The sequence below is a fragment of the Mustelus asterias genome, unplaced genomic scaffold (genome assembly GCF_964213995.1).
Source record: "Mustelus asterias unplaced genomic scaffold, sMusAst1.hap1.1 HAP1_SCAFFOLD_2813, whole genome shotgun sequence".
In the NCBI taxonomy this organism is placed as follows: Eukaryota; Metazoa; Chordata; class Chondrichthyes; order Carcharhiniformes; family Triakidae; genus Mustelus; species Mustelus asterias.
The window spans coordinates 1-11,313 of NW_027592758.1; positions in this window are offsets into that span (position 1 = coordinate 1).

Here is an 11,313-nt window from a genome sequence, read left to right on the forward strand (position 1 = left end):
CACTCTCTCTCTCGCGCGCGCCTCACTCCTCTCTCTGCGCGCGCTCACTCTCTCTCTCCGCGCGCGCTCACTCTCTCTCTCGCGCGCGCTCACTCTCTCTCTCGCGCGCGCTCACTCTCTCTCTCGCGCGCGCTCACTCTCTCTCTCGCGCGCGCTCACTCTCTCTCTCGCGCGCGCTCACTCTCTCTCTCGCGCGCGCTCACTCTCTCTCTCGCGCGCGCTCACTCTCTCTCTCGCGCGCGCTCACTCTCTCTCTCGCGCGCGCTCACTCTCTCTCTCGCGCGCGCTCACTCTCTCTCTCGCGCGCGCTCACTCTCTCTCGCGCGCGCTCACTCTCTCTCTCGCGCGCGCTCACTCTCTCTCTCGCGCGCGCTCACTCTCTCTCTCGCGCGCGCTCACTCTCTCTCTCGCGCGCGCTCACTCTCTCTCTCGCGCGCGCTCACTCTCTCTCTCGCGCGCGCTCACTCTCTCTCTCGCGCGCGCTCACTCTCTCTCTCGCGCGCGCTCACTCTCTCTCTCGCGCGCGCTCACTCTCTCTCTCGCGCGCGCTCACTCTCTCTCTCGCGCGCGCTCACTCTCTCTCTTCGCGCGCGCTCACTCTCTCTCTCGCGCGCGCTCACTCTCTCTCGCGCGCGCTCACTCTCTCTCTCGCGCGCGCTCACTCTCTCTCTCGCGCGCTCTCTCGCGCGCGCTCACTCTCTCTCTCGCGCGCGCTCACTCTCTCTCTCGCGCGCGCTCACTCTCTCTCTCGCGCGCGCTCACTCTCTCTCTCGCGCGCGCTCACTCTCTCTCGCGCGCGCTCACTCTCTCTCTCTCGCGCGCGCTCACTCTCTCTCTCGCGCGCGCTCACTCTCTCTCTCGCGCGCGCTCACTCTCTCTCTCGCGCGCGCTCACTCTCTCTCTCGCGCGCGCTCACTCTCTCTCTCGCGCGCGCTCACTCTCTCTCTGCGCGCGCTCACTCTCTCTCTCGCGCGCGCTCACTCTCTCTCTCGCGCGCGCTCACTCTCTCTCTCGCGCGCGCTCACTCTCTCTCTCGCGCGCGCTCACTCTCTCTCTCGCGCGCGCTCACTCTCTCTCTCGCGCGCGCTCACTCTCTCTCGCGCGCGCTCACTCTCTCTCTCGCGCGCGCTCACTCTCTCTCTCGCGCGCGCTCACTCTCTCTCTCCGCGCGCGCTCACTCTCTCTCTCGCGCGCGCTCACTCTCTCTCTCGCGCGCGCTCACTCTCTCTCTCGCGCGCGCTCACTCTCTCTCTCGCGCGCGCCACTCTCTCTGCGCGCGTCCTCTCTCTCTCGCGCGCGCTCACTCTCTCTCTCGCGCGCGCTCACTCTCTCTCTCGCGCGCGCTCACTCTCTCTCTCGCGCGCGCTCACTCTCTCTCTCGCGCGCGCTCACTCTCTCTCTCGCGCGCGCTCACTCTCTCTCTCGCGCGCGCTCCACTCTCTCTCGCGCGCGCTCACTCTCTCTCTCGCGCGCGCTCACTCTCTCTCTCGCGCGCGCTCACTCTCTCTCTCGCGCGCGCTCACTCTCTCTCTCGCGCGCGCTCACTCTCTCTCTCGCGCGCGCTCACTCTCTCTCTCGCGCGCGCTCACTCTCTCTCTCGCGCGCGCTCACTCTCTCTCTCGCGCGCGCTCACTCTCTCTCTCGCGCGCGCTCACTCTCTCTCTCGCGCGCGCTCACTCTCTCTCGCGCGCGCTCACTCTCTCTCTCGCGCGCGCTCACTCTCTCTCTCGCGCGCGCTCACTCTCTCTCTCGCGCGCGCTCACTCTCTCTCTCGCGCGCGCTCACTCTCTCTCTCGCGCGCGCTCACTCTCTCTCTCGCGCGCGCTCACTCTCTCTCTCGCGCGCGCTCACTCTCTCTCTCGCGCGCGCTCACTCTCTCTCTCGCGCGCGCTCACTCTCTCTCTCGCGCGGCCACTCTCTCTCTCGCGCGCGCTCACTCTCTCTCTCGCGCGCGCTCACTCTCTCTCTCGCGCGCGCTCACTCTCTCTCTCGCGCGCGCTCACTCTCTCTCTCGCGCGCGCTCACTCTCTCTCTCGCGCGCGCTCACTCTCTCTCTCGCGCGCGCTCACTCTCTCTCTCGCGCGCGCTCACTCTCTCTCTCGCGCGCGCTCACTCTCTCTCTCGCGCGCGCTCACTCTCTCTCTCGCGCGCGCTCACTCTCTCTCTCGCGCGCGCTCACTCTCTCTCTCGCGCGCGCTCACTCTCTCTCTCGCGCGCGCTCACTCTCTCTCTCGCGCGCGCTCACTCTCTCTCTCGCGCGCGCTCACTCTCTCTCTCGCGCGCGCTCACTCTCTCTCTCGCGCGCGCTCACTCTCTCTCTCGCGCGCGCTCACTCTCTCTCTCGCGCGCGCTCACTCTCTCTCTCGCGCGCGCTCACTCTCTCTCTCGCGCGCGCTCACTCTCTCTCTCGCGCGCGCTCACTCTCTCTCTCGCGCGCGCTCACTCTCTCTCTCGCGCGCGCTCACTCTCTCTCTCGCGCGCGCTCACTCTCTCTCGCGCGCGCTCACTCTCTCTCTCGCGCGCGCTCACTCTCTCTCTCGCGCGCGCTCACTCTCTCTCGCGCCTCACTCTCTCTCGCGCGCGCTCACTCTCTCTCTCGCGCGCTCACTCTCTCTCTCGCGCGCGCTCACTCTCTCTCTCGCGCGCGCTCACTCTCTCTCTCGCGCGCGCTCACTCTCTCTCTCGCGCGCGCTCACTCTCTCTCTCGCGCGCGCTCACTCTCTCTCTCGCGCGCGCTCACTCTCTCTCTCGCGCGCGCTCACTCTCTCTCTCGCGCGCGCTCACTCTCTCTCTCGCCGCGCTCACTCTCTCTCTCGCGCGCGCTCACTCTCTCTCTCGCGCGCGCTCACTCTCTCTCTCGCGCGCGCTCACTCTCTCTCTCGCGCGCGCTCACTCTCTCTCTCGCGCGCGCTCACTCTCTCTCTCGCGCGCGCTCACTCTCTCTCTCGCGCGCGCTCACTCTCTCTCTCGCGCGCGCTCACTCTCTCTCTCGCGCGCGCTCACTCTCTCTCTCGCGCGCGCTCACTCTCTCTCTCGCGCGCGCTCACTCTCTCTCTCGCGCGCGCTCACTCTCTCTCTCGCGCGCGCTCACTCTCTCTCTCGCGCGCGCTCACTCTCTCTCTCGCGCGCGCTCACTCTCTCTCTCGCGCGCGCTCACTCTCTCTCTCGCGCGCGCTCACTCTCTCTCTCGCGCGCGCTCACTCTCTCTCTCGCGCGCGCGCACTCTCTCTCTCGCGCGCACTCTCTCTCTCTCGCGCCACTCACTCTCTCCTCTCTCTCGCGCACTCACTCTCTCTCTCTCGCGCACTCACTCTCTCTCTCTTGCACGCACTCACTCTCTCTCTCTTGCACGCACTCACTCTCTCTCTCTTGCACGCACTCACTCTCTCTCTCTTGCACGCACTCACTCTCTCTCTCTTGCACGCACTCACTCTCTCTCTCTTGCACGCACTCACTCTCTCTCTCTCTCACTCTCTCTCGCCTCACTCTCTCTCTCTTGCGCGCACTCACTCTCTCTCTCTTGCACGCACTCACTCTCTCTCTCTTGCACGCACTCACTCTCTCTCTCTCGCGCGCACTCACTCTCTCTCACTCTCTCTCGCGCACTCACTCTCTCTCTCGTGCGCACTCACTCTCTCTCACTCTCTCTCTCTCTCGCGCGCACTCACACTCTCTCTCTCTCTCTCGCGCGCACTCTCTCTCTCTCTCGTGCGCACTCACTCTCTCTCTCTCGCGCGCACTCACTCTCTCTCTCTCTCGCGCGCACTCAATCTCTCTCGCGCGCACTCACTCTCTCTCTCTCTCTCTCCGCGCGCACTCACTCTCTCTCTCTCTCGCGCGCACTCACTCTCTCTCTCTCTCTCTCGCGCGCACTCACTCTCTCTCTCTCGCGCGCACTCACTCTCTCTCTCTCTCGCGCGCACTCACTCTCTCTCACTCTCTCTCTCTCTCGCGCGCACTCACACTCTCTCTCTCTCTCTCGCGCGCACTCACTCTCTCTCTCTCTCTCGTGCGCACTCACTCTCTCTCTCTCTCTCGCGCGCACTCACTCTCTCTCGCGCGCACTCACTCTCTCTCTCTCTCGCGCGCACTCACTCTCTCTCGCGCGCACTCACTCTCTCTCTCTCTCGCGCACTCACTCTCTCTCTCTCGCGCGCACTCACTCTCTCTCTCTCACGCGCACTCACTCTCTCTCTCTCGCGCGCACTCACTCTCTCTCTCTCGCGCGCACTCACTCTCTCTCTCTCTCTCTCTCTCGCGCGCACTCACTCTCTCTCTCTCTCGCGCGCACTCACTCTCTCTCTCTCTCTCGCGCGCACTCACTCTCTCTCTCTCGCGCGCACTCACTCTCTCTCTTTCTCTCGTGCGCACTCACTCTCTCTCTCTCTCGCGCGCACTCTCTCTCTCTCGCGCGCACTCACTCTCTCTCTCTCTCTCGCGCGCACTCACTCTCTCTCTCTCGCGCGCGCGCACTCACTCTCTCTCTCTCTCTCTCTCGCGCGTGCACTCACTCTCTCTCTCTCTCTCGCGCGCGCACTCACTCTCTCTCTCTCTCGCGCGCGCACTCACTCTCTCTCTCTCTCTCGCGCGCGCACTCACTCTCTCTCTCTCTCTCGCGCGCGCACTCACTCTCTCTCGCGCGCACACACACACAACCTGACACATTCCTTTTGGGACAGATGGCAACCTCTTCAATTTGCAAAGGATCAGAGTTTGCACAAAGGTTACGGAACAGCTATTGAGTGAACTCTTATTTGCAGACGACAGCTTCTCTTGAAGCACATACTCCAGAGGACATTCAGCTGATCGCTGTGTTCTAGCCTCGGAACTCTTTGGCCTGACGAGTCTGAAGAAGACAGAGATCTTGTATCAGTGCATCCCTGGCCACACAACCCTGCATTCAGTACAAACATTTTACTATCCTGGGAGTATCGTCTCCAATAACATTACACTGAATCACAAAGTCAGACATCGCCTGGGAAAAGCAAGCTCAGCGTTTGGCAGGTTGACACACACATCTCTGAATAAAAATCAAAGTCTCCCAGGCAATGGTTCTTGCATCACTGCTTTATGGATGAGAGACTTGGACAACCTACCATCATCACATCAAACAACTGGAATTGAGATCCATTAGTACCATTGGGCGTCAGGACAAAATCCCCAACTCTTGTGCCGCATACCTGGCATTGTGAACGTGCTCATCAGAGCTGAGCTTCAGTGGGAGGGGGGGGGGGGGCGGGGGAGCGGATTTGAGGAGAACTTTCAAGATAGAGTGCGGCGCAAAGCCAATGTCTTCATCCATCCCTCCAATATTGACTACATGTGCAGTGTTTGCAATAGGTTATGCAAATCGAGACTTAAACTAATGCCACACATGAGATGCCATCAACCCTGACTGTAAACCGGTCTTTTTGCTCAGTTGAAATGACAAGCATCCATCACGTTGGCTCCCAAAGCCTGTCATTTACCATTGCCCATAGATACCTTCATAGTCTGTTTTCCCCTTCTCGAAAACTTCTCTCGTGTAAGCAGTCCTCCAGGGATTTGTTCTGACTGGGCTTCTTTTACACTTCCAGCTCCTCTCTTTGCCCTGCTGTTTTGTGGCCATTCCTCAGTGTTTGAAGCTCTGGAATTCCCTCCCTCAACCACTCGGTGACCATCCTTAAAACGCCTCGAGACATTAACTCTATTTGCTCTACCTACAAATGCTGCCAGACCTGCTGTGTTTTTCTGGTATCCGCTGTTTAAAACCCGTCTCTGACAGCCAGTACCTTTTGCTTGTTCATCCATTTTCTGATTAGAACCATAGAACATTATAGCACAGAAACAGGCCTTTTGGCTCTTCTTGGCTGTGCCGAACCATTTTTCTGCCTAGTCCCACTGACCTGCAGCTGGACCATATCCCTCCACACCCCTCTCATCCATGTACCTGTCCAAGTTTTTGTTAAATGTTAAAAGTGAGCCCCCATTCACCACTTTATCCGGCAGCTCATTCCACACTCCCACCACTCTCTGTGTGAAGAAGCCCCCCCTAATGTTCCCTTTAAACTTTACCCCTTCACCCTTAACCCATGCCCTCTGGTTTTTTTCTCCCCTAGCCTCAGTGGAAAAAGCCTGCTTGCATTCACTCTATCTATACCCATCAAAATCTTATACACCTCTATCAAATCTCCCCTCATTCTTCTACGCTCCAGGGAATAAAGTCCTAACCTATTCAACCTTTCTCTGTAACTCAGTTTCTCAAGTCCCGGCAACATCCTTGTACACCTTCTCTGCACTCTTTCAACCTTATTAATATCCTATCTGTAATTAGGTGACCAAAACTGCACACAATACTCTAAATTTGGCCTCACCAATGTCTTATACAACCTCGCCATAACATTCCAACTCTTATACTCAATACTTTGATTTATAAAGGCCAATGAACCAAAAGCACTCTTCACGATCCTATCTACCTGTGATGCCACTATTAGGGAATTATGTATCTGTACTCCCAGATCCCTCTGTTCTACTGCACTCTTCAGTGTCCCACCATTTACCTTGTATGTTCTACCTTGGTTTGTCCTTCCAAAGTGCAATACCTCACACTTGTCTGCATTAAACTCCATCTGCCATTTTTCTAGCTGGTCCAAATCCCTCTGCAAGCTTTGAAAACCTTCCTCACTGTCCACTACACCTCCAATCTTTGTATCATCAGCAAACTTGCTGATCCAATTTACCACATTATCATCCAGATCATTGATATAGATGACAAACAACAATGGACCCAGCACTGATCCCTGTGGCACACCACTAGTCACAGGCCTCCACTCAGAGAAGCAATCCTCCACTACCACTCTCTGGCTTCTTCCATTGAGCCAGTGTCTAATCCAATTTACTACCTCTCCATGTATACCTAGCGATTGAACCTTCCTAACTAACCTCCCATGAGGGACCTTGTCAAAGGCCTTACTGAAGTCCATGTAGACAACATCCACTGCTTTCCCTTCATCCACTTTCCTGGTAACCTCCTCGAAAAACTCTAATAGATTGGTTAAATATGACCTACCACGCACAAAGCCATGTTGACTCTCCCTAATAAGTCCCTGTCTATCCAAATATTTGTAGATCCTATCTCTTAGTACTCCTTCCAATAATTTACCTACTACTGACGTCAGACTTACCGGCCTATAATTTCCCGCATTACTTTTTGAGCCTTTTTTAAACAACGGAACAATATGAGCTATCCTCCAATCATCCGGCACCTCACCCGTGGATACCGATATTTTAAATATATCTGCCAGGGCCCCTACAATTTCAACACTAGTCTCCTTCAAGGTCCGAGAGAATACCCTGTCCAGTCCTGGGGATTTATCTACTCTGATTTGCCTCAAGACAGCAAGCACCTCCTCCCCTTTAATCTGTATAGGTTCCATGACCCCCCTACTTGTTTGCCTTATTTCCATAGACTCCATGCCAGTTTCCTTAGTAAATACGGATGCAAAAAACCCATTTGATATCTCCCCCATTTCTTTTGGTTCCATACATAGCCGACCACTCTGATCTTCAAGACCAATTTTATCCCTTACTATCCTTTTGCTCTTTATATACCTGTAGAAGCTCTTAGGAGTATCCTTCACCTTGTCTGCCAAAGCAACCTCATGTCTTCTTTTAGCCCTCCTGATTTCTTTCTTAAGTAGTTTCTTGCACTTTTACACCTCCTGAGAAACCATTTTCCATGATTAATAAAAGTAAGTGTGCTTTCTTTTCTTTTTCTTTCATTCCCTCTCTCCCTTTGGCTTTTTTTCTCTTCCTTGCTCTTTTTCGTTCACTCTTGCCCTTTTCATCCCTCTTTTTCCTCTCCGCTACAACTTTTTAGTTAAACAATTCATCCAAATGCATTGCAATCCAAACACACACACTACAATCCCGATGCATTATAATTTCACAATGATAACTTATTAAAACACCGTGCTGATTTAATCACAATATCAACAGCAAATATACCTTCCTTAATGCAAACAACCTCCCTTCCAATGAAAATAGAGTCCATTGTAAGCTAAGTTATCTGTCACCTTCCGTGGTGTCACCTTCTAGGACACACCAGTCCCAACCGGGAAAACAGTTTTCACACAAGTCCCAACGGGGGACAATAGTTGGGACTACAGAAGGAATTAATTGTCTTTGAATGACATTGAGATTATGAAAGGTGTCAGGAGTTGTGTAAATGTCAGTATTGTGGTTCTGCTACTAACCTCATTACCCTGAGGTTTTGGACTAGGGATCTGGTGACACTCATTCAAAACGCACCTCAGCAGCTGGGTAAATGTAAATTCAGTTAATTAAAGAAAGCTGGGATAGTTTAGTGATGCTGAACATGAAATTGCCAATTGTTATAGAAGCCCCCCTGATTCTCTCATGTCATTGAGGGAAGGAAGCCTGTTAGTGACTCCTGGCCCGCAGCAATGTGGTTGACTCCTGACTGACTGCGGGAATGGCTCAGAAAACCCCTTGGTTATGTTTAAAAGTACAGCTCCGTGCCACCATCCCTAGGGCAGTTAGAGATGGATAATAAATTCTGACTTGTCAGTGACGCTCGGATGTGCTGACTGAGTGAGTAACAATGTAGAAGCTGATCTTTTTTTATTCCTCCTGTCACAGACAGCCTGCTGAGATTTGGTGTGTCCCTGCACTCTTGGGGCACAGTGTTGTAATCGAGCATCTGTGAAAGTAGTGTTTCCCCTTTAACGTGTCCTGGTGTTGCTCCATTAGCAGCAGCTGCGAGTTTACACAAACCATATCGCTCCACACAAACAACTCCTTTGAAGGAAGTCCGAGGTTTCTGAGGATTGAAGTCTAGTTCCTTTTTCTGTAAGGCTGGGGCTCCTGGTTTTCTTCCAATTCCTGAGCCTTGTGGAGCCCTCGTGCCAACTGCGGGGGAGGAATGAGAGAAAAGAATGAATGTACATTTCTGTAGCAGCTTTCACAACCTCAGGAAGCCTCTGCAGCTATTGAATGCTTTTTGAAGCATTGTAACTGCGCAGCAGCCAAGTTATACACAGCAACTGTTATTAAAAACACAAAATGCTGGATAAACTCAGCAGGTCTGATAGCAGCTGTGGTGAGAGAAATGGTTAACCTTCCAGGTTTTGGACTTGAAACGTTAACTCTGTTTCTCTCTCCACAGATACTGCCAGACCTGCTGAGTTTATCCAGCATTTACTGTTTGTATTTCAGATCTCCAGCATCCGCAGTGTTTTGCTTTTATCTGTTTTAGTGATGTTGGTTAAGGGCTAAGCATTTGGCCAGGACACTGGGCAGAATCCTGTACGGATATTGCAGTGGGACCTTTTATGTCCACTAGAGAGGGCTGACGTCTCCAGCTTTCCACCAACAGGGTAGCTCAGTACTGGGAATGTCAGCCTGACGGCGTAGCGTTCCCTCGGGATCAGCCTGACGGCGTAGCGTTCCCTCGGGATCAGCCTGACGGCGTAGCGTTCCCTCGGAACGGGAATGTCAGCGTAGCGTTCCCTCGGGATGGGGGATATCAGCCTGGATTATGTGATGGAGATCCTGTGGGTGGGAAACTCGGGCATCACACAAGAGTGGGACTTGAACCTTCTGACTTGGAGGCAAGAGTGAGCCACCACTAAGTACAACACTATTCTGGAATGTTCTGCAGACTTTGGGAAATTGCTGATTGTGCAAAGCAGTAAAGAGGCTAGTGCGATGGAGCAGCCTTGGTACAGGATTGTCAGGGCTTCAGTGGTGGTGGTGAGGTTGAGGTTTTGAGGAGGATGGTGTCAGTTAACCAGGGAGATCCATGGATTTAGGACATGGTACGTATTGATCTGCTGTGCCCTGTCCTTTGAGCAGCATTTAACACATTTACTGCTCCAGGACGTCAGCGAGCAAAATGTGGTGTCTTGGGAAAATAACTCTGGCCCTTTGCTGATGGCATCCAAACTTGGTGAAATAGTCCTGGGGTCTTGCCTGAGCAGTGTGTGGAAACTCGGGCAAGGTGAAGCAGAGAAGCAGGTTTCACAGAGGCTCCTGAAGGTGAGGAGGGAGGCAGCAGCGTGGCGGGGGTGGTGTTGAGGATTATGGGGCAGTTTGAGCAGCAGTGGGGGGGGGTCACGTGTTCCTGAGGGAGTGAGGATGCAGGTCAGTAGGTTGAGGATTGGATATTGGAGGGGCAGGGGCTGAGGGTGGATGGAGGGTGATTACACCAGGTAGAATTAGAAAGATCTGTCACTGGCTGGTGTTGAACTGAGGCAGGCAGAGTATAGCACCTCTGTATTCACAGGGGGATGCTCAGCTATTGAGTACATCCAGGGTTGTGATTGAGTATTGAACTTAATGATTCAAGCGATTATGGTGAGTGGATAGAAAAGTGCAATTGATCAACTGGAACAGGCTTGGAGGGCTGTATGATCTACTCCTCCTTCAATTGCTCATGTTCTTATAGAACTGCTTATTAACCAGATAAAAATAGAAACGTTCAGTAGGATTGGTAACAGAAGATCAAAGCTATAAACTCTGTGGCTTGCTGCCTGCCAACTCCATCCATTTCCTGAGGTTGAACCAGATTGATTGCAACCACGTAACTATGCTATCACTGACACTACCTATTTCCACCACCTCCACATCAGTCTGGTCTGCCCTGTCTCAGCTAATTGTTGCAGAAACCCTCATCCATGCCTCCGTTTACCTCTAGATTTGACTATTTCAACACACTCCTGGCAGGTTCCCTAACATCCATCCTCTGTAAACTCTGCCAGTGTCCTGGCCAAGTCTCATTCACCCATCATCCTTGTTCTCACTGACCTACCAGTTAAGCAGTGCCTCGATTTTAAAATTCTCATCCCTCCACATCTGTGTAATCTCTTTCCCCAGTTCTCTGAGACATGCATCGTACTCTGATTTTAATCGCCCCCTCTGTGCTGTCAGTCGGCGAGACTCTGAGCTCTGGAATACCCTTCCTACACCTGTCCATCTCTCTCGACCTCACTTTCCTGTTTTTTTTTTGTTCATTCATGGGATGTGGGTGCCACTGGGTGGGTGGATGACTTGCCGGGTAAGTCACGTGCAGGGTAGAACAGGTAAGGATGGTAGATTCCTTTCCCTAAAGCAGGGTTTTTTAACCACAATCAATGGACATCATTATACTTAGGATTTTTATTGAATTTGAACCGGGCTCCACAGAGCATTACTCTGGGTCTCTGGATTACTGTCCATTGACAATACCACTCTGCCACTGTCTCCCATCTTCAAGACACTCCTGAAATCTATCTCTCTGCCCAAGGTTTTGGTCACTTGGCCTAACACTGTCCC